This window comes from Sarcophilus harrisii, chromosome 6 (genome assembly GCF_902635505.1).
Source record: "Sarcophilus harrisii chromosome 6, mSarHar1.11, whole genome shotgun sequence".
NCBI classification, from domain to species: domain Eukaryota; kingdom Metazoa; phylum Chordata; class Mammalia; order Dasyuromorphia; family Dasyuridae; genus Sarcophilus; species Sarcophilus harrisii.
The window spans coordinates 36,929,737-36,953,423 of NC_045431.1; the positions used below are offsets into that span (position 1 = coordinate 36,929,737).

A 23,687-nucleotide genomic window follows, 5' to 3' on the forward strand; every position below is an offset into this window, starting at 1 on the left:
GGCTGATTAGGGAATAGCACACTACTGAGCAAATATTAAATAGCTCTGAGTAATTTTTAATATTCAGTGTTTTCTATCTTCACAACAAAAGACAAGCCAAAAATTATTTCCTGTCCAAAAAGTAAGGGAAAAGGGAACCCATATTTAAGATGTCTCTCTCTCTCTGTTGTGGAGGTTTTGGCAAATAACTTTCACCTATGAAGGAGACTGGCTCCTTAAACAATTTTATCCTTATAATTTCAAATGGGAACCATCTGCACCTTTAAAAATCTAACAAGAACTCATATTTATGAGGTCACAACTGGGCTCCACCGTACCTCTCTGAGAACTGGTCAAGTTTCTTCAACTGAGCTACAGAAGTTTGCGCCGATATAGGTTGAGTAAGTAGCCAGAATTCATAGGCTAGTATTAAATTTCTTGATATTCTGAGATGGTTATTCTTTCTCTCTCTCTCTCTCTCTCTCTCTCTCTCTCTCTCTCTCTCTCTCTCTCTCTCTCTCTCTCCTCCCTCCCTTCCTCCCTCCTTCCTTCTCCTTCTCTTTTTCTTTCTTTCTCTATTTTTCTCTCATCTCAACCATGAAACTGTGGTTCATGCATTTATGAGTTCTTTTGAAAAATAAAACAATGCTTGGGGAGGGGGAAGAGAGAAAATAGACAGCATTTCTACCTGAATAAGTTAATATTTAAAGACTATTTTTATCCGTCTAATTTTGGCTTTTACAAGCAATTCCTTCTTAGAACTGGGGAGATTTGAGTGGAAAAATAATCTCCCTAAACATACAAAATCCCTGCAGCAGTCAAAGGGTCAATGGTACCAAATAGCTTTCAGGTTCAAGTATGGAGGAGATGTTTCTTTAACTTAGAACACTGGCAACAAGAAAGCCACACTTGTGTTAGATTGAATCATGGCTTGACAAGAGATTCCAGCCCATAAATATGAGTTGTACATACAGCCCTTACAAATTGTATAGTTTGCAAATCTCTAGGGATGAACCTGATATGGGGAATTGGCAAAACGTCTTATTAGCATAAAATGTCAGAGAGAAAAAGAATCTACAGGCGAATAAAGGACTCCAGCAATCACTCTGTGTTTGGAGTCTAATTATAAACTTACAGACCTGTATGATCATGTGTTACACATTATGGAGAAGCCCCCAAGGCTATTTGTCTGCTCTATAGGCCAATCTGATGGTTTTACATATGTTGAGGTTTTTCTTTTCCACTTCAAAAAATTATTTTTAAAAATTAAAATTCTTCTCTTCCTTGGTTCTAATGATGGCAGAATTTTGTAATTCTCAGTGCATGATTGGATCATGTATTTATTTTTAATCAGGAGAAATGAAATAATGCCATCTTACTAGCCTAGGTTAGTCCCACCAAAAAAAAAAAAAAAAAAACACTCACCTGCATTTAAGGAGTTAATTGTCATTTTATTAATTTTGCTCAGCTTCTTTCTCTTCCTACCTCCCTCTTTTTCTCTCCCCCTTCCTATTTTTTTTTTTTTATAGAAACCTAATGAAAACCATGTTTATGTGCTCAAAGGAACAGAAGAAATTCATTACTCTGAGGAATAACACACTCCACAAGTGAAATGAAAGTAATCTTATTTATGACAGGAAGGGGCCTTAGCTAGACTGAACTCCACCACATTGAGACTGATAGGAGCAGGAGGGAAGAAGCTGCAAACCAGGCACCATTTGCAGAGGGAGGCCTTGCATGGGCAGCTTTGTTTAGAAGCATCCAGGAGGTTCACCAGAACTCCTGGTCATACTTCAGGAAGGGCAGGTCCCTTGCCTGGATAGGGTAGAAACGATCTCTGAGTATCTGCTGAACTCTTTCCCCAAAGGCACCTTCCCAGGGCTCCTTGCTGGCAGATTTCAAAACAAAGCCTTAAGTTAGCACTAACATACATTTATCAGGTGCTCCCCTGGGTATGGCGCCAAGATTCCCTCATTATAAGGTGGTCGGCAGGGACGACGAGGCAAATAAAAGACTGGGCTTCTTAAATATCCCATTTTTACTGGGAATTTCCATTTGCCCTCTTGGGAATCAAGTCCCCTAGGATTCTCTCTCCTGGAAATGTCTAAAAATGCCCTCACCTCACCCTTCCAACTTGCCCTTTAAGACATTAATTATTCTCTTTATTAAGGAATCACAGGGTCATAGGTCTAGAGCTGGATAGGCCCTTGGGGACCATCTAGTCAACCCCCTCATTTTACAGATGCAAATACTAAAGTTGAAGGAGACAAAGTAATTTGTCCAAAATCACATAGACAGTAGGGATCCATATGTAATATTTGAACCCGGAGCTTCTGACTCCAAAGCCAGTGACTTTTCCATGATACCATGTTGCCTAAAGTACCTTGTTTGTACCTTGTACTTAACGACATAAGGTCATGTGCTTGCTTAGATGATTAAATCATATGCTTGTGACAACTGACCCTTCATTAACAATATACAAGATTTCCCTGGGATAAAAGTTTCTAAGTGCATTTGTATTCAACTTTCCATAAGGAAATAAAGCCCAAGAAATTTGGGCAGTGGATGAAAAATATTCCTTTCTTTTCCAACATTTTGGGTTCCGAGTGGTTCCCCTCCCTCCAACACACACAGATCCTCAGAGTTAGAAGGGGATCCTCAAGGCTCCCCAGCCTTCCTCTGACCAACAATCTCCAGCATGGCATCCCTTTGCTTGGAGACTCTACTACAGGGAAATCCTCCGTCTATCTCCCAAGTTAGTCTCTTCTTTCATTAGGTTCTTTTTGCTAGTTAAATAATTCAATGGATAACTATTTTAGAAAGGTTTTTTTTTTATTATTATTATACAAAGCCTAAATCTGCCTCTCTGCAACTTCCTCTGACTGTTGCCAGTTCTCCCTGGGGCCAAGCTCTGGAGTCAGGAAAACCTAAGTCCAAATCTGGCTTCAGATCCTAATTAGCTGTGTGACCCTGGGCAAATCATTAAGACATTAATCATGTCTGACTCAGTTTTCTTAAAGTGTAAAATGGAGATGATAAAAAAAAAACTTAGTTGTTATGAGAATCAAATGAGATAATTTATAAAAGGCTTATCCCAGTGCTTGGTACATGCTTCTTTAAATACTTGTTTCCTGCCTTATAACATGAAATAAAATGGGGGTAAGTATCTTGGTCAGTTCAGCAATTCAATTGATCAGATTTAAAAGAGATCATTCTGCTCAAAAGAATGAATTGGAGGACTTTAAAAAAGGGAATGCCTTCAATGAATTAAAGGTATAAAAGAGAGATATTAAGACGTAATCTCTGGTTTTCCCTCGTCATACTCAGAATCCAAGCATTCCCATCATATTCACTTTTGGGGATGGGGGGTGGGGGTGGTTATGCTGTTAACTACTCCTTCATAACACTTTCGCTTGGTTCATCTCCAGTTTCACAACAGCTCAGGGAGTCTCCAATTGTTTTGGAGGGCTCTAAAATGAATTTCAATTGGACAAGTAGTGACCCCGTACACATTATGTACTTCACAACTTATATGAGGCTAAACTGTCAAAACAAAGTTCATCTCTCCTTCCTTCTGCTTTATGAAGACTCAATATTTTAGGAGGGGAGAAATGTCAAGAAAATCACTTCTAAAAAAAAGTTGGGAATCCCTGCTCCCGGAAACACACAAACCATCATCGTCTTGCCCGCTAAGATAATGCTGGACTCTATCCTACTTGGAATCTGCAGCTTCTAGCAGGCTAAAAGCTACTCGTACACCACTGGGTCATCATTTAGTGGCAGATGTTTTAAATAAAAGTTAGACATTACAAGCTAATGATTTAGCAAAACAAACAAACACAGAGCCCCCATTTCCCGCAAGTCTGGAGAGAGGAGAGAGGCTATATTAAAATGATGGGCTTTTTGGGAGGGTTTTTCTTTGTACCTCAGTTTCTCATTAAGGAAAGCACACTATATTTAAGGCAATTTTTAAAGAGCAAGTATAGAAAAAGACCATAATATAGACTTAACCATACACTCCCAGTTGGTCTAGAGCACAGGCCAATTTTGCACAATTTTATCCTTCCAGCTGCATTAACCCTAAGCAGTCTCTAGTTTATGTGTCACAAGGACAAAGCCGGCACATGGGGATGGATCAGCACTGATATATCACCATTATTGGGGGAAAAAATTTGGTCACACACATGAGTATATCATTAAGCCATATTTATCACATTTTGTCTTATTCAAACTTTCAAAGTGTATGGGCTGGAAGAACTCTTGAAGAGAACTCTGCTCTTACTTTCTCTTGGCAGTAATTTACTAGCACCACAAGGAGGCACTCTGGGTTAAAGAATAAGAGGTTTTTTGTTTTTGGTTTTTTGTTGTTAAACAGCTGCCAAGGTTTGCATTCTTTCTATCTCTGCTAGGGACTCACAGAGAGCGATGAATTTATCTAACATCATGAAGGACAGCTGCCCTTATAGGAATGCAGATGTTTGTCCAGCACAAAGTTCAGATGCTTGACCAAAGTCAGTCGAGAAATTCTCGTATAAAGAAATTTATGGAAGAAGAAAGCAGGACTTCTTAAAGGGGGCTTTGTCACTTTTTAAAAAACTCTTTAAAAATCTGAAAATATTAGAATTGAAAAAAAAAGTATACAAAGGACATTGCCAGAGTCAGGCACTCATTGTACTTACTCCTGTATTCAACTCTGTCCTTAAACTAGAGTTTAAAACTAAAGTCAATAATCCCATGTTTGAAACATTACAGTTGGTTGCTATGGAATTGAATCTGATGTCACAAATGTAGCATATTATGATCACTCCAGGATCAAGAACCGGATTTCATCAGGAAGGCAAAGAAACTTCCTTTCAAACTATAATCATTTTAATTGTCAAATGGATTAAGAAAAAACTCATAAAAAATAAGCCATTACAATGCCTGCTTCAGTATAAAACATTCAAGAGTCTTGATAGAATTTACATATTTTTTGCAAAGCTTGTGCTCTGGGTGCATACATCCAAAGGTGACAGCTTTATTTAATTATGACATTCTTTGGGGGAAAGAAGGGGGGGCTAGATTTGAGGTCAATGATCACTACCTCTTCTTTCTTCCAGACTAATGACAGAATTACAAACAGAGATGAGCAAGAGGTTCTAATTAGAAGAAGCCTGGTGGAAAGAAAGCAAAATCTTCTGCATTTGCAACATTTAGGCTGAATATAGAGTTTATATGACAATTTTAAATAAGAAAAAGATCTTCCAATTAGTTGAAAACATTCATCTTTCCTAGTACCATATTTTAATCCCCTCTGAATTTCTGATTATTTTCTTAGCAAACACAGAATAAGGAAAACTTCTTGAGAGTGTCTATAAAAATCATATTTGGATAGGCAATATGCTAATTATTACACAATAGACAACTTTCCTCCTCTTCCTTAAAATAATGTGGGAATTGGCCACGGGTGGGAATAGCTCTACACATAAGCAAAATTCCACCCAGAAAATGAGGGGATTCAAACGGGTTGGCTTTAAAAATTAAGAAATGCAAGATGGGAGAGGGGAAGAAAGGGAATGGGGGATAAGTTAAATAACATTTAAGGGGAAGCAGTCAATGAGTCATCCATCCCCCCAACTTTCATTGGCCTTTCATGGGATCCAAACTTGGAGTAATGATAATAATAATAGCAGTAAAATAATAATAATATGGCTGACATATACAATCAGAAATCATATAGTTCTATTTCTATTGCAAATGAGGACCCTGAAGCTCAAAGTAATGAATTTTCTTGGTAATATTTGTTTTTTATAGCACAAGATGGATAAAGATGCCCAGGCATCTTTTAACTACTGACATTTTTGCCCTGAGGATGAATTTAACTACTCTTTGCCTACACAATATTTTTTTTTTAACTTGGAAAAAGATTAGGTAGAAATAAATATATAAAACACAATGAACTCCACACTGCCTGTAGTTATTCTAATTCTAAAATTTAAACTGAATAAATTCATAAAAGCTTAAAGAAGGGACCTTTGGAATCATCTGGTTCCATCTCCCGATTTTACTGATGAAGTCAATTGCAAGAAAGTCTATAATCATGTTTCAAAAGAAATATAAATTTTATTTAATTTTGATGTATTTTTGTTTTTTCATTTAAGTCATATACAATTGCTCATAACCTGACCTGATATATTATCTATGATTTCAATGGAATATAATTATTATTAATTCAATTTGACAAACATTTATTAAGCACTTAAACAGGAAAGGCATCGTACTAGTAACTGGGGACACAAAAATGGTGGAAAGATGATAGTTCTTGCCCTTTAGAGAAGAGAATGAGAAACACCAAGAGTTTTAGTAGTAAAAACAATGATGTTTTACTGTAATTTAGATATTTTCAATAGAGAATGTTGACATTGCTATAATTTCAGTGCTATGGGACTTGTAATAAACAGCAAGACACAAATGGGAATTTCACCAGCCCCTTTATCCATTTAAACATTTGTTAAATGTCTATACTGTTCGATTCTTTGCTATGTGTGTTGGAAAAGGCAAAAGGGAAGAAACCCACAGTCCTTGCCCCAAAGAACTTCCTGTCTCGGTGATTTCCCAAAGCAAGACTTGTTCTTCTGAAGGTGAAGGAGAAAGGATCAAAGAAAGATATGTCTTCCACCAGGTGCATCAGCATCTTAAAAGTTTTCATCACAGTACCCCAAACAATGAGAGCTCCAAAGGGGGAAAATTATATACTACTTTTTCCTGTTGCTTTGATTTAATAAACATAACATTCTACTAGGGGAAATGGCTTTACTAGGTACTGAGTATCCAATGGAGAACAACACAGTCCCTGCTCCCAGGGAGCTTGCAATATAAGTGGAAAATGGGGAAGGGAGAAAATGCAAGTAACCAGCATCTTGCTGAATTGAGGAGGTGGCTCCTTGAAAGATTTCAACAGATGGAGGCAAGGAGGGCTTAGTCTGAGGGAAGTGTTCAGAGACCAAAGAGGGTCATCCAGTTTGGATGCAATGGAACAGCTCTTAGTTCAATTTGGATGGAATGCAGTATGTGTGAAAGGGAGTAATAGATAAATCAGGAAAGGTAGAGAGTGGTCAGGCAGTGATGCAGGGTCTTGACTCTCAGGTTGAAGATATTGTTTATTTTTTTTCTTACAAGTATGAGAGAAGAAAACTTTTAAGCAGGAGAATAAATGATGTGGTTGAGCTGTGAATTTGGGGGATGACTATGCGTTGTATGAAGGGCATCTGTGAAGGGATGGGTATGAAAACTGGTAAATAGAAAGAGAAAGCTTGACACAATTTCTAGAAGAGCATCGAAGAGTTGGATGCTACCATATTTCAGAGTCTTCTCAGAATATTGGACTGGGAGTAAAGATATCTGGGTCTGAACTTAGTTTGCATTGTTGGGCAAATCACTTCTCTGGACCTCAGTTTCCTGATATGGAACACAGGAGGGGAGATTCAGGCCATCTGATAATAAAATGTTTATTTAACTCAAAGCTTTAAGAACTGGAATGTTCAGCTAGGAGTAAGAAAAAACCCATGTTCCAAACCCTGCCTCAGATACTTAGCTGTATGACCATGTCTAAGTCATTAACTTCCCTGAACCTTAGTTTCCTTATTTGTAAAATGGTGGAAATGATAAAACCTAACTTACATGGACGTTATGAGACTCAAATGCTTTAAAATGGTAGGCAAACTTTAAAGCATTAGACGAATGCTAGTTATTATAAAAAATAATTATAAATTCAGGTTCCAACTGATTTCTTTTTTGGTTGTAGCAAGTACAGAGAAAAAGTCAAGGGAGAGGAATTTACTCTCAGGCTATCAAATTCGTTATCAGCAAGAAAACTTTGCCCAATCCGTGGGAGCAATTTGCATTCTTGGTGTTTCCTTTATTGCTAGACAGACCCCTATATTATCTACACTGGAGATCACAGACAGCCCCCTCACAGACCGGCTGTTCAGGAAATGTAAATATAGCCAAGCCTATGCCAGTCTGACCTTGTTCATTAATAACGAAGAACACAGCCTGGGTTCCTGCAGCCACGTCAGTGGCTGTAGCATTGGTTCCCATTAACCTCCGGACTGCTGGCGGTCCCAAACCAGGCGGCCGTCCCGGGCTCTCTCTTGCAAAGCATTTTCTGGGTTTGACCCAGTCAGTAAGCATGCTGCTTTTTCACAAAATAATGTCCTATAAAAAGACTGCAGGCCGATAACTCCCTCAAATGTTTCAATTTCAACTTGACGCGTTTAGAGGGCAGAAAGAATCTTGGCGGCTTTGCAAAAATGTGATTGGGATGTCTAGTAGTTACTAGAACTACTATTGCTTTTATCAGGAATCTCTTGCTTGTAACTGGTTCTGAGATAATGAAACTGGGGTCCCTCCAGTTGTCCCCTCCGCACAGGTTCTAATGTGATCAGTCATCAATTGGATATCGATGATGTGGCTGGTCTTTGGTGACGGGCCAGGGGAGCCGTTGCTGACATCCCTGCTTTGGACCCCATGGCCATGCAAATTGTTCACCGGAATAAGACACGCTATTCACAAGGTTTAAAGTTCAGGCACAGAAGGCTTTGTCTAAATTTCCACTATTTGACTAATCAGATTACAAGGGCCTGGTGAGTCCAAACCACCGATTCCTAACCCAGAAGTCAAAGCTGGGCTGTGGTCCATCTTAACCTAATCTTAACACCAAGATTTATAACATCCCATCTCCTCCTCCATTATCACCATGAGCAACCAGAATCTCTCATTCTTAGATGACTAATTTCCTTTATGGTTATTTTTACATAAAGAGAGTACTCTGAAAGCTCTTCTGACTTGGGTTCTGTGACATGTCCTATACTCTCATTTTAAATTAACACGAACAATTCTTTTTAAGTACTAATTTTTCTAGCATTCTCTACCGCTACAGCCTAACTGGAAGAATGTGTTTGTAGTCATTTCAGTTGTATCCAATTCTTTTTGACATCTTTTGGGATTTTCTTGGGATAGGTACTGGAGTGATTTGCCATTTCCTTGTCCAGCTCGTTATACAGATGGGGAAACTTAAGCAGCTGGCATTTAAATGGCTTGCTCTGGGTCCCACAGCTAAATCTATAACCATATTTAACTGAGGAAGATGAATCTTCCTGCTTTCAGATCTGGCATTCCATCCACTGAAGCACCAAACGGCCCAAGAGTAATGGATGTGTTAATAATACTAACTTCAGTCTTTCTGTGTGCCATGTGAAGAAACTTTAACACCGCTGGCTAAGTGACTTTCCCCATCATCCAGCTAGGAAGTGACAAAGGGGAATGAAATCCAGGTCCCCTGGCACAAAGGGCTAGTTCTGCCATTGGTTCTGATACCTATTAAGTGTGGGAGTGCACTCAAGTCATTTAAGCTTGTTCATTTTCACTTTTCTTATCTTTAAAAGGGTCATGGGCACGGAGGTACTGAGCTGTGCTCGTTGCTTGAAGGATTTGAGATCTTGTCTCTTCTATGAGAAAGTCTGTAGCCCCCTCTTCCCCAAGGAGGATCATACTAGTGACAAACGTCTGAGATTCAGCTAGACAGCTCCCTGCACCCCAGACCTAGTCCTGAAGTGATTTTTCCAGATCTTGTACTCTCTACCAGCCTAGCCTTTGAGATCCCCAGTTTAAATCCATTTCTAAATAAAGCATCAGAGCAGGACATTCGTGAAGTATTGGATAATGCTCATTCCCACCACTGACCCTCCATCTCACCTAAAACAGGGCTTCTTAAACTTTCCACTCAGGATCCCTTTTCACCTGTGAAATTTCACATGACCTTAGCAACATAAATATATAAAATCAGAATATAACATTCACATACATCGGTATACAAACATTTACAGAAAATAAACATAATTTCACTACCACTGCATTGTTACATGATCCCATATGGGGTTGTGACCCACAATTTAAGAAGCTTTGCTCTAAAAAGTCTCATAGCACACATTAGGAGCTTCATGTTTGTTGAATGACAAATCCCTTAAAACATGGTTTATGGTCAAAGTCAACTGAAAGTTCCCTCTCCAAAGTTACCAATGATCTCTTAATTGGCAAGTCTAAAGGCACTTTCTCAATCATTCTGCTTGACCTTCTGGCATTTAATATAGCAGTTAGCATATCAGAGGCACCTAAATGTTGATGGACTGATAGATTGATTGACCTCTGTGTACATTTGCCATCTTTAGCCATCTCTTTCTGGCCACACACTATTCCAGCTTAGTATAATGGATAGACTGTTACTGGTACCACGTCCTAGCTGCTGACACTGGGCACAACGCATAGTCTCTCTGTGTTCCAATTTTCTCAGCTGTAAATGGGCTCAATGTCTGCTCCTTAGGGTCCCTTCTAGATCTGGATTCCTCTACCTCTCAGACCATTATCAGTCTCTTATGCAGGATCTTGATCCATATCATGTCAACTAATGGTGGGTATAACTCAAGGCTCTGTGCTGGGCCCTTTTCTCTTTTCTCTCTTAGTGATTCAATCATCTCCAAAAGATTTGAATATCACCTCTGTGCAGATGACTCCAGCATGTACATATCCAGTCCTACTCTCTCTCCTGAGCTCCATTCTTACAGTGTGAACTGCCTTTTGAGCATTTCAAACTTTTTTTCCCTAGAAATATATTTTTAATACATATTGGTTTATGAATTATGTTGGGAGAGAAAAATCATAGCAAAAGGGAAAACGATGAGAGAGATTTAAAAAAAAAACAGGAAAAAAAAACTTGATTTACATTCATCCTGAATAGTTCTTTTTCTGGATGCAGATGGTATTTTCTGTCTAAAGTCTATTGGGATTGCCTTCGATTACTGAACCCCTAAGAAAAACCAAGTTTTTCATAGTTGATGATCACACATTTTTGCTGTTTCTGTGTACAATGTATTCCTGATTCTGCTTGTTTCACTCTGCATCAGTTCATGTAAATCTTTCCAGGCCTTTCTATAATCTGCTTGTTCATTATTTTAAAAAAAACCTATTGCCTTCATATATCACAACTTGTTCAGCCATTTCCCTATTGATGAGCATCTTCTCTTTTTCCAATTCTTTGACATTAGGCTCTGAGCTACAGACACTGCACCACCCAGCTGCCTCTAGAATTCAAGTTCCCCAAGAGAAAATGTTTTGCTTTGGCCTTTGCAGCTTCAATGCTAAGCCCACAATATCTGGCCTATAATAGGTGATAAAAAATACTTTTCTGACTAAGAGACTGACCCAAAGCAGAGGAGTTAGTGATGCTTTTTTGGCTTGTGAGTTAAAATAAAGACGTTTGGTAACTGCTGGGATGTGTGGGGTGAAGGAGGAAGAGGATGAAAGATAGCAGGGAAATATGAACTTGGTGACTGAAAGGAGAATGGCTCCCATGTCAGGAAGAGGGGGGTTTGAGGAGGGGGACAATGGTTATGGCAGGTGGGGGGAGACAACGGCCTTAGAACTATGAGGTGCTGCAATTCGCCTAGCCTGGGTATTATGTGCAACTCCCTCTGTGCCTACAAATGATTAGGGTGAGGGCACAGTTCTTAGTACCTAGTGGTGTTCATGCTCTGAGAGGCTCCTGTAGCCATTGATAACCTGGGAGACGTGGGATGAAGAGAGAGAATTTGCTCAGTAGCACCTGTGCGGTTGCTGCTGTGGGTCCCAAAGAGTGACCACCACCGGGTTCTGAAGGGCAAGAGTGGGTAGTGAGGGTAGTGGGGACAGGAACCTTGTGGCTGTGTTGCGACAAGTTGGATGATGATTGGCTGTTTCTGGACTAATGGAGTAGAGCCCTTCTTTCTGCCCTCCCATGTCACACATACCTTGGGGTCGAGCCATTTTGAACTCAGTGCTCTAGATAGGATTCCTTTTCTTTCCTTCAGTCTCTAAACACCAGTGGCAGTTTCTGGCTGCAGAAAGTTCACAGTCAGCCCCCCTCTGTAATTTCACAAAGTGGGGCACAAGAGCATTATCTAACTCGAACTCGCACACCTCGACGTGGGACAGAATGGGCTGCACACACATATACGCGCTTTTCTCTGAAAGTTTTGGGAAGTGCAGCACCTCGCACTTTGTGAACCTTAAGAAAACCCTTGGACCACATTTGCATTTCTTTCAAGTAACTTGTCCTTCCGTAAATCAGAAATCATCTTGTTCTGGTGAGACAAAATAAACTGCCAGCTGATGATGGGATGGCTTCTCTTTTGTTAGAGAATCTCTAGTCTTGGCACTGGAGTCAGAAAATAGGGAGCCAAGGGACACTCTAGGGCTCCTGGTGCCAATTTAGCAGATGGAAAACATTCCTGGGGCAATTCTGGCCAAGCAATTGGATACCAGGACCCCAGAGTGAAAAATGAATTGAGGTCAGAGGTCAAGGCATTATAAAGCATGACAGTGAACGCCACTAGAGATGTTGTCAGTCCTTCATGTGAAGTGATTCGGGTTGTCGGAAACTCTTCTCTGACGATAATTCCTTGTTCTGTTACCTTTGGGAATATGAAAAATGCTATCTTTGCTGTGTTGGAAAGGAGGTCTCGATTGCAAATGGATGTCAAGCATGAGTCGACTATAGAGACATGCATCTTAAAAAGAACGGAGAAAATCCTCCTTCCTTTTTGGAGGATTTTCCTCCCCCCATCGAAAATGATGAGAAATAAGAACGTGGATAGTTTTTTGTTTTGTTTCTGAGTATGAAAAGAAATCATGAAATATGGATGAATTCTTGGAATGGAATAAATTAATTCTTGTGACCTGAGCCTACATAAATCAAATGTAGATCTATAAGAAATTATGAATTTTACAAAAAATGGACAGATTCTTCCTCTTTCAGCAGGTCCTCACTGATTTCCCTATTGTTAGTGCTCTCCCCAGAAAGATTCTGTATTTGTTTTGTGATAAATAAGAGGGCTTTGACACATGCCCAGATCATCTAAGAGGGGGAGCCCATGTGAGAAACACCAGGACCTGACTCTGGGAGAAAACATTCTACATCCCGCTGTCATGTGGGCTGGAGCAGGCTTTTCCACCGGCTTTGTCACATCAGGTTTTGTCTTTAAAACTACCTGACTGGCACAGCATCCCTTTCTAGTGGCATCCAAGGGCAAGGGGAGGCGGAAGTGAGGGTATTTTTCTCCAAGAGCTTTCCTTTTCCCTCCTTCCTTTTCAATTCTAGGCATAACAGGTGAAGTCCCTGACCTGGGCTTGGCTCATAGAGACCTTGACGGCAAGATTCCAGAATGGATGTTACAGCCATGAGGGAAGCCCTGAGAGACCAGGGTACTGGGACACAAGCCAAAGGGGAAATTCTGACTTGGAACTCAGTGGAATCCTGAGCTAAGCTAAGCTATGAACCCAATCTCCTTCCCCCTTCAGAGACTGAGGTGGCGTAGGGGGATGGGGTTGGAGGGGATGTTTGTATAGTTATTCTTGATATGCCTCTTTGTAAAAGCTAATCTGATTGCTAAGTGATCAAATGAAACAGAAGTATAGGGAACTCCTAAAATTGGACAAAAACCACTGGCTGGGGCTGAAACCAATGGCAGAGACTAGATGCTCCCCAAACCCTTTAAGGATATTGGAGAACCCTGGGGAAGGAGGGAAATGTAACACACCTGGTCTTCAGACAATAGGGCTAGGAAAGCCACTGTTACAGAAATAGTTTGTGTTTGCTTATCTGTGTACATGTTATGCTAATAGGCTTTTTCAGGGATCATTGTTACTACAGCTGTTTTGTATTTTTATCTTTTTCCTTCTTTCTATTCATCTATCTATCCATCAATCTGTTTATCCATCTATCTAGCTATCTATCCATTCATCTATCTATCCATGTACTATCCATCTGTCTGTCTCTCCATCTATCTGTCTATTCATCTGTCTATCTATCTATCCATTCGTCCGTCTATCTATCTATCCATCTATCTAACTATCTTTAACCCAGCGTCTAACACAGTTCCTGGCACATAGAAAATGCTTATTAAGTGTTGCATACAGAACCAAACTGAATGATCAGAATTTGTTGAGTTTTCTTAGGAATCCATGCTGGCATTAGAGAGAAGAAAAGACAGAACTGTGGGCCCTATTGTGTCTTTTTTGGTCACTGATACAGGCAATATTTAAATGGGGTGAGGATGGCTGAGTGGAACAGAGGATAGCAGAAATCAATTGGAAATTGGACAATATAAATCCCATCTATTAAGTAATTACTGATTCCTAAACCTTCCCATATCAAAAAAATGTTAGGAGAATAATCTAAGCACATATCATAAGTTTATAAATTTGGGAAGAGACAGAAAAGGCCATAAAGTTCAATCATTTCATTTTAAAGATAAAGTAATGGAGATCCAAAGAAGGCAAATAACTTGTCTTGGATCACAAAGCTAACAAATGCTTGAGTTGAGCTTTGAACCTATTTCTTTCTGACTCCAAGTCCAGCATCCTATCCACTACAACACAATACTGAGGGTATTCCTGATAAAGATAAGAACAGAGAATAAGGAAGCTGTTGCACACAATATTCTATAGCAGATTTCAGACAAATGTGTAAATATAAAAATGTAAAGTACATAGAATAGAAAAGCCCAATATGTTTATTGATTATGGACTATTTAAAAAGTGAGTGTTCTTCCGGTGAGCAAAATGAAACTTTTCACGTGCTCCTCCGACAATACATTTTCCACGCATGTGTTAAAATGAATTCTTTGCAAAATAGAGTAATAAGAGGCCAATTTGTTTGATCATCGATCAAGACATAAAAAAGGAGGCACACTTGCCAAAGGTATATGGCACTGTCATGGAGGCCATCCAATATAGTCATCAAATGGAAGAAGGATTATCTGGGGATGCTGAAGTTCTCCAGATACTCTCATTTGTGGATTGCATTTTGTTCATTCCATCAATCAACGAGCCTTCTGATCTACATCCAAGATCACTTAAGAGTTTGGCCAGTCTATTCAGGAAAACCAAAATGAATTAAGAATAGCTATTGTTCAGATTATGTTATTGAAGGTGGATGGAAAATCCATAAGGCTGATCTATTACTATAAATATATCTTGGATAGACACGGTAATTAATCAGTCAAAAAGCTTTTGTTAAGCACCTACCAAGGGTCCAACAAATTTGTGAAGTGCTGAAAATATAAAGACAAAAGTAAAAAGTCTCTATCCTCAGGGAACTTATACTCTATTGAGGGGAAATAATAATATAAGTAAATACTACAGATGTGGCTATGTCCATCCATATCTATATTTATGTATAAATAGGTAGCTATCGAGAGTTATACATTAAATACAAGATTATTTCAGTGAGTCACTCTTAATACACTCCATATAAATGGACAATGACCTGAGTTTTGCATGGAATGAGAGGAAAATATGAGGATTCTCTTTGGGAAAATGCACAGTGATGGGCCCCAAACTTCTCCCTATAACAAAGATCTGTCTTTTTAATAACAATATTATTCTGGTCATGCCAGATGGAATGATGGAATATCCTACTGTCTGAAGAATCAGAAGAGGCGAATCCCAAGTGCAATGGAGGGACATAGAACATAAAGAAGCTAGTATATTCCCACATATAACTCTCAGCATAAGCACTTCAAAGATATCTGAAAAGATGGTTGACTGGATGTGGAGATAGGACAGTGATGCAACAAGAGTAAGACATAAAAGATGAATAGCCTATGTGCCCCCATAGGTGCCCACATAATGTCAGGAATATTACAGGAAGGTCCCTCAGATCAGTAGTTTTTAAAGTATGGTCTGGGAACACTTGGGATCCCCAAGAATTTGTCAGGAATCTACCAGGTCAAAACCATTTTTGTTAGAGTACCAAGATGATCTAATTTCTATTTTGGTGAATACAGGTATAACCAACATATTTTCCATCAGCAGCTCTGCTTTGTTTGGGCTCCATGAACATTATACCTCCCCCAGCATAAGCGTAATACCTGAAATTTCATTACCACACTCAGTCACTTGGTTTTTGGTATTGAAGAGCTTTTCAACTCCCTCAGCTACTTCTCTCTGTCAGGGGGACAGAAGGATGGAGCAATAAATTCCTCCCAAAGCCTGCCTTGATAGAGGGTTTGGAACTCCCATGGGGTTCCAGGGAAGTCTCCATTTGTGGCTCTGCCTGGTTCCTACTCCATGCAGTCCTTGGCATACAGACACTCCTCCTGCTGCTCAATTTCCTTTTGTATGTCGTCATCTTCTCCCACTGGATCATAAGCTTCTTGAAAGTAGAGATTCTTTCCCATCACTTAGAAAAGTGACTGGCACAGAAAAGGAGCTTAAATGTTTAGTGAATTGAAGTGAGAAATGTCTTAATACCTTTTTAGAGAGGCGACAGAGAGAGAGAGAGAGAAAGAAATTGTAACCTCCACTGGAGGATTACCCACAGTGATGAAATTTTTCATCTTTGGTTCACAGATAGATGAGCAGGGCAGATCTAAAGGCAATAATAATAAACTGATTCCTATCCATCTGGTTGAGCTTTTTATATATGGTAAAGGGTTAAATCACTGCTGACAGCCTGGGGAATGCCTAAGGGGCCACAGCATAGAAGGGAAATGATCTTTCCAATCTTGAGTGGACTATAGTAGTTTCTCAATTCTTATCCTTCTTCTTAGTCCTGGAATATTAACTTATTTCTAGCTAGGACCTAAATTTCTGTAGACTGGTGGAGTCAAAGTGAGGAAGAAAACCAATCATGTATGGCCCAGAGTCAGTGTTGCTAAAAACACAATGTCAGTATGCCTGGGGAAATCCGAGATAGTCTCCCAAAACTACAGTTTTGGAAACCAACTTGCAAGGAAGAAGACTGAAGCCCCCCAAATAGTAACCAGGTCATAGAAGCCCACAGTTCTGGACTATCTTTTAGAACCTCGTCTCTTCTCCTAGAGAAGCAAGCCATGGTAGGCTCTGGCTGGGGCGTTAGGGAGAGTCTATTCCCTCGCCACACATTCTAGAGCTGATAAATTGATGCACTAAACTGTTTCTTCACAACGTGGAAACAGAAGTGCATTCAATTCAACTTTTAAAAAAATGACTAAACATCAGTTAGAAACATTAAGTCATCATCCCATGAGCTAAGAGCTTGTGAGGATATTTTCTCAGCAGGTTTACATGCAATTTGTATACTCTCCCCCCAGGCTGACAATTGTCACATGTTTCGTTTATAAAGATGTTACAGAAGTATTCGTTTTCTCACTGGATTTCTTTCTCTTCTTTAGGTGACTCTGCCAGTTTCTGCTTTTCTCTCCTCCGCATTACTCTTTTCACCTATATCTTGAAGGTTTCTTCCAAGGTACTAACCTCACAGTAGCCATACTGAGCAGGATGTAACAGTGTGGTAGATGGCGACAACGAATGTGGAGTCAGAGAATCTGGATTCAAGTACTAGCTCCTCCATGGTGTGATCTTGAACAGTCTACCCTCTGAAACTTATTGTGTTTATCTGTAAAAGGGGAGTCTTGGACATTATAATCTCTACGGTCCCTTCTAGTGCTAAATCTTCTGGGTCTAAGTTACAGGACAGGAAGCAAGGGCTCTCGGGAGCCCTTTTCACTTTCAATAATTAGAATTATCTTTGGAGTGGAGAAATGCTATGACTTGTTTTGAAGCATTGGAAGGCTTGTCAAAGGCACAAGAAATTAGACTTATTCTCTTTGACGTAAGAGGGTAGCATGAGTAGGAGCAATGGGAAGAAGATACTGGGTTAAGTAGACTTACTAATCCAAGTTACTTGATTCATTCCATATATTTGTGATCTTTTTGATCTAGTGCAGATTTGAAATTTAACACACTTTCTCATCCTGGGTAAAACATGCCCCCATCACCCAAGTCTTCCATGGAACTCAACATGGGTAAGAAGAAGAATGACTTTTTTTAGATCTCTCAACAGTGTGTAGGTACCAAAGGTATTTCTGACATTAACTACATGATCATCCCACCTTTGTTTCTTTTCTATTCTCCATCTCTGATGATGTTCTTTAGGCCATTTTTAATCATTGATATTAAATGCCCAACATGGGGCTCTCCAATGCCCTCAGAGTGACCTGTAAAATTATAAAAAAGGATTCTCTTCCAGAAAACTATGAGTGGCACTGGGGACATTGTAAGCATCAAATATCAGCCTCCCAAAATGAAATCAAATAGATCTTAATACACTATAAATGATTCCTTACTGTTGAAAGAGTAATTTCTAAAACAGATATTTTTACATCTAATCGGCTCATTGACAAAGCAAATTATCAAAATCATCACTGAATCAGAAAAATAAGAAGTTACGTTAAACAATTAGCTATGATCTGACCAATTTAATTAAACAAATAATTAACAACAGAAAGAAATAAGGAATGGGAATATCAACCAAATCTGGAAGCAAAGAAAATATCGAGAAAGATTACTTGGGCCTTCTGGGTGGCCAACTCTTATTAGAAATACATTATTACTCATAATATACTAAGTTAATTCCTCAGATCACATTTGCACACACAAAAATGTTTCAAAGTTATGTTCAAAAATCAGATAGGGAAACACTTGGGTAATGAATTACAAGATTAAAAACAGTAAACTCGGCACTAATCTGTAAAAACATGGAATCTGTTTAACTGACTGCAAAAAAACATACAATTTTCAAAGTGAAAAATAATTGTTGGTGATAAATCTTAATATCCCCTGTGCTGCTAATGGAGAATACCCAATAGGTGCAGTTTAAGAAGATCATCACCATGGGAGGAAGGAAACAATCCCAAACTAGTATTTCATTCAAAATACAATCCTCCCTTCCACAATAGACCTTTTCACTTTCACTCCTCCCTACTGTTAGGAAACCAATTATCTATCTATTGGCAGAATTCTTGCATATACACTCAGGAGGTGAAGATTTGTTTTGTTTTGTTTTTTTAATTTTCTGGAAGTCAGTAAAAAGGCCTGTTCATGTAAAATGATACTTTTTATAAGTATAGGTTTTTTATAATTTTTATGCTAGCATTTATTATGCTGGTATATTGAAATCTTTACTTTTTGAATAAGCATACACATAATCAAACCCATAAACACATATGATTTGGTATCTTATAGGTATACACACATACATATACACCCATATATGAACACACAGAGAAGTTTATTCGCAAAAGGCACCCATAAGACCCTTAGATATTTACATTATCATATGTTCTTGAATTTCAAATCATGTTATAGTGGAGAGAGGGATTGATATATATAGTTTTGTCTTTTCTTCTTCCCCTTTCCAGGAAGTTTTTTCTCTAAGTGATAATCTCCTCAAATGTTAACATTTAAGAAACCAAGAAAGTCTTTGCAGTATTCCAAAAAGAATTACCGATGTGGTGTGGGTTCCATTCCCCTCAAAATTTAAATTACATTTTAGCCCCTTAACAGCCTTTGAAAAGCCATACTAATTCTTTGAATCATCAGATGTTGGAGTTAGAACCTTAAAGATTATTTACTCCAGGGCTTCTTAAATTTTTCTCTACTGGTGACCCCTTTTTGCCCAAGAAATTTTTACAATATATATAATAAAGGTATATAAAACAGGCATACAAATCAAATATTTAATGATAATAAGTCATAATTTTATGATCCCCGCATTCAGTTCCATGACCCCATATGGAGTTGCGAACCACAATTTAAGAAGTTGGAATCTAGTCCTGCTTCTTCATTTACTGATGAATAATTAAAGATTCTTGAGAAGTAAATGATGTGCCCAAAGTTTTCAGAGCTGGTTCCCAAATCTACATCTTTTGACTCATGTGCTATGGAGGCATAGAAGAGTAGTAATACAATGCACAGGAAACAAGTTACTTGATTCAAGTAACGTAGCAGTTCCCATGTTATCAATAAGTATTTGCCTGCACTGAGGGTTAATCTCTTGTTGAATGTGGAAGTAAAGGCAAAAATGACTTCATGTTTCTAAAGGAGATGTTTTCTTTCTCAGTTATTATGTACAAGATGTTGGGAGCTTGGAGAAAATTAAACAATTGTGTGTTTGATGAGCTGGATTTAATCAAAATAATGGAGACAGTGGAAAGAAAGAGCATACGGGCTCTGGAATGCCAGGCCTCGGGGACCTGAGCAAGTTGCTTAGCCCTGCTGAGCTAGAATTAGAAATGAGAACTAGGTTAGATCAGATGAGCTCTGAGATCTTTTCAAACTCTAGTCCTATAATCATGATTCCTACCTAAACAAACATCAGTTAGTGCATTTAAAACCCTATGCAAGAACAAAAATGAAACAGCCCCTACCCTCAAGAAACTGACATTCTACTAAGAAAACAACAGTTAAATACAAAATATATGGGAAATAATACAAAGGGATGATTATATTTGGGTTTTTTTTTGCTGAGGCAGTTGGAGTTAAGTGACTTGCCCAGGGTCACACAGCGAGAAAGTGTTAAGTGTCTGAGAACAGATTTGAACTGGGTCCTCCTAACTTCAGGGTTGGTGCTCTATCCACTGCGCACCTAGCTGCCCTACAAAGAGATTTCGAGGGAGAGAGTGTTATCTGAGGTTTAGGTAGATCAAACAAAGCTTTATGTAGGCACCTGAATCACCAGCAGCCATTGAAGGGTAGGGAGGAAAGCCCAGTACCTCATGCTTTGTTTGAGGCACTGGAGTGCTGGTTCATTGTGTCCCCAGAAGCTTTAAAGTTATCTCAGGATTACAAGGTGCCCCTCAGACAGGAAGTATTTGGCAAACAGGAAGAAAACTAAAGAAATGCCCAGATAGGACACATTTTGACTTGAGTGATTAAAGAGAGAAAAATTCCATATCTTGCAGGACTGTTCAACTCTTCCCCTTTTCCCCAGTGGTGAAGATGAAAACTATTAAAATGATTGATCTGGCCACCTCACAAGTGCATCATTTACTGCCACTCTCCTGGAGTGCAAGCTAGCCTTCGGGGCTTGATTCAGTATCCATCGCTTCATGGGTTCCTACCTTTCAGAACTCCTTTCTTTTGTACCATTTTGCATCAAGAGTATATTAAGTGTATCATCATTTCAATGTTTCTTTCATCTTTATCTTCTCTCCCTCAAACAGACTGCCTTATACTTCGATATTTCCCACAGCAGCCAACAAACTACAGTGAATATGGGAGCTACGCAGGAGCCTTGGATGGATGGATGGATGGATGGAATACCTTCCTTGGACTTTCAAATGCCTCTTGTCATCTGAGAGCTTCCTGGGCTGGGCAAAAGGAGGGGTCTCTGAGGTCCTGTGCCATCTGCTCTGAGCACCTTTACAGAGTTGCCTCATTTGCCCTCAAGCTTAATCGAGGTCGCTTAGGGCCAAGCTGCTAAACCATAGGAAGGAAAGAAGCATCTGTTGTTTTGTTGCTATTATTTTTCCCTCCGAGCTGCTTCTTCGGTAGATGTATTTTCCATTCATTTTATGCCCCTTTGTTATTACACTATTTGAAACCCCTAAAGTGGTACCTACTGATACTCTATTCCAATGGAAACAGAATACCAAGTGCTGAGAAGTTAGAAATCTGACATTTTGTGCTTAAACAAATGCCAAATGTTTTTGAGCTGTAAAATTGGACTTCTGATGTGGCCTGAAGGGTTATTTTGCAATTTCACACTTTCCCTATTAGGAAGAATCTGGAAAAACTTAACACTAATTTTCATCTTTGGGAAAAAAATTTTAAAAAGATTTTTAGCTCAAGTAGCTTTGTTCTTCCTTTCCTCCTCAAATTTGGTCAAGATCACATCCTACCAAAATGAACCATAGTAGTGAGAAGAGAGAAGTAGGGTGAAGGCTTTTCCCAACCAGAAAGATAGTAAACCAGACCTGCAACTCCATCTTCCTTTATCTTACCACTGTGGATAATGAGAAAAGGAAGGGGAAAAGAGAATTTTCTTTATTGTAGAGGTAAGTAGCAAGTGGAAGAAATGTTAAAGGAGATGGGAATGGCACAGAGATGGTTCTCATTTCATTCTGCTCTCTCTTAGACACTGGGCATTATTAGTAGGGCATAATTAAAAAGCATCTATGAAACCCTCACATTCCTACTGATGACGACATGGTTCTGCACTGTGGGATAAGCTATGTAACTAATTACCTGGGAGTCTCTATTAGGAGGGGATGGAATTTTTTCTTTGAGTCCTTGATTAAGAACCCAAAGAGTTGGCCTGTATCTAAGGTATCTAGTATTCTAAATGTAAGATGTAGGGTAAATACAATGGAAGCTTAAGGATGATATTCTCTTCCCTTTATAGTTAAAGGGTGATGTTATGGAAACCACATACAGTAAATTCAAAAGAAGGAAGAAAATGAGTCAAAATTCATGGAAAGAAAAGTTGACACTACTCATTTCTAAAATGAGAAGACCCAGTGTAAGTTAACTACTGAATCCTACAGAAAATGATTCTTTCTATGTATTTCAGTGATTAAGCAGAGTTAAAAGACTTTTACTTTTGAAATAGTTGCTTTCTGCTGAGGTTAAAGAATAGTATAAAGAGGGATTTTCTGTTGGTTTAAAAGATTAACCTAGTTACAAAGCACATAACAGTTAGAAAAATCATCTAAAGGTAATTAGAATTTCTCTTTTCCTTCCCACTAGAACAGGAAAATAATCCATTGACATATTCTTATTGTTTGTAAAAAGCATTGAAATATTGAATGTTTGCATATACATTAAGGTAGGGGATGTGAAAAGACTTTGAAAAGTATAAAGCACTGCATTTTGTTTCCTTACTTATTTTCTTTCCTTTTTGATCTGATTTTTCTTATGCAGCATGTGAATTGTATAAATATGTTGACACATATTAGATTTAACATATATTTTAACATATATAACATGTATTGGATTGCTTGCCATATAGGGGAGGGGGTGGAAGGAAGAAGAGGAAAATCTGAAACACAAGGCTATGTAAGGGTCAATGTTAAAAAATTATCTGTGCATATGTTTTGAAAATAAAATGCTTTAAAATAATTTTTTTAAAAGAAAAATATAAAGCACTACATGAGTGTAAAGTATGATAATAGTCTAATGGAAAAATCACAAACTTATTTTAAGGAGATTTTTAATAAGATTACAAATGTCTTCCTGTTAATATAGAACAGAACTAGGAAAATACCGATTATAATATTTAGAATGTATTTAAGAAACCTTAGATATCCAAAGGTTTTATTGAACTGACTCACGAAATGTTTTTTCTAAGTTCATTGAAAGGTAAACAAAAACAGATTTTTCTATTACCCATTCCTAGCACAGACTTGGAAGCAAAATGGCAGATTTTATAAATTCACACCTTTTATTAATGATATATTTTTCTTCCAGTGGCATGGGAGGTTGGCAAATCCATGCCATTAGGAAAGTTAATGTGAGTTTGAAGAATGGTTTCTAGGAACAATTTGAGCAAGAGCTCAATTCCATGTTTTGAATAAAATTTCAGGATCCTATTAGCAATATTCCTTTCATACAAGCATTGGCATCCTGAGTGTGTTCTATCTATTTAAACCTAACACTACTACATGGGACAGGGTATTTTTATTGGCAAATCATTATTCTACCTATGAATTGCAAAAATAAAAAAAACATTTTTAAATAATGAAAAGATACCTCAGGAAGAGAAAAATCCTGCCATCACAGGTGCATGTAATACTAAGGCCTATTAAGAACAAAAAACAAAACAAAACCCAAACCAAAAAAAAAAAATCCTCACCCCAAGCCAATTTTTAAAA

The 23,687-nt window shown here is 38.5% G+C and overlaps 1 protein-coding gene and 1 long non-coding RNA gene across 3 annotated transcripts in view; one reads left to right on the top strand and one right to left on the bottom strand.

The window, feature by feature from the left end:
- The window catches only part of SCFD2 (sec1 family domain containing 2), a 386,919-nt gene that overhangs the window by 121,456 nt on the left and 241,776 nt on the right, over window positions 1-23,687 (bottom strand). The window lies entirely within an intron of this gene.
- Window positions 64-22,248, top strand: LOC116420141. Its single transcript, XR_004230412.1, has 2 exons — window positions 64-380; window positions 21,039-22,248. It is a non-coding gene; the product is annotated as an uncharacterized LOC116420141 (long non-coding RNA).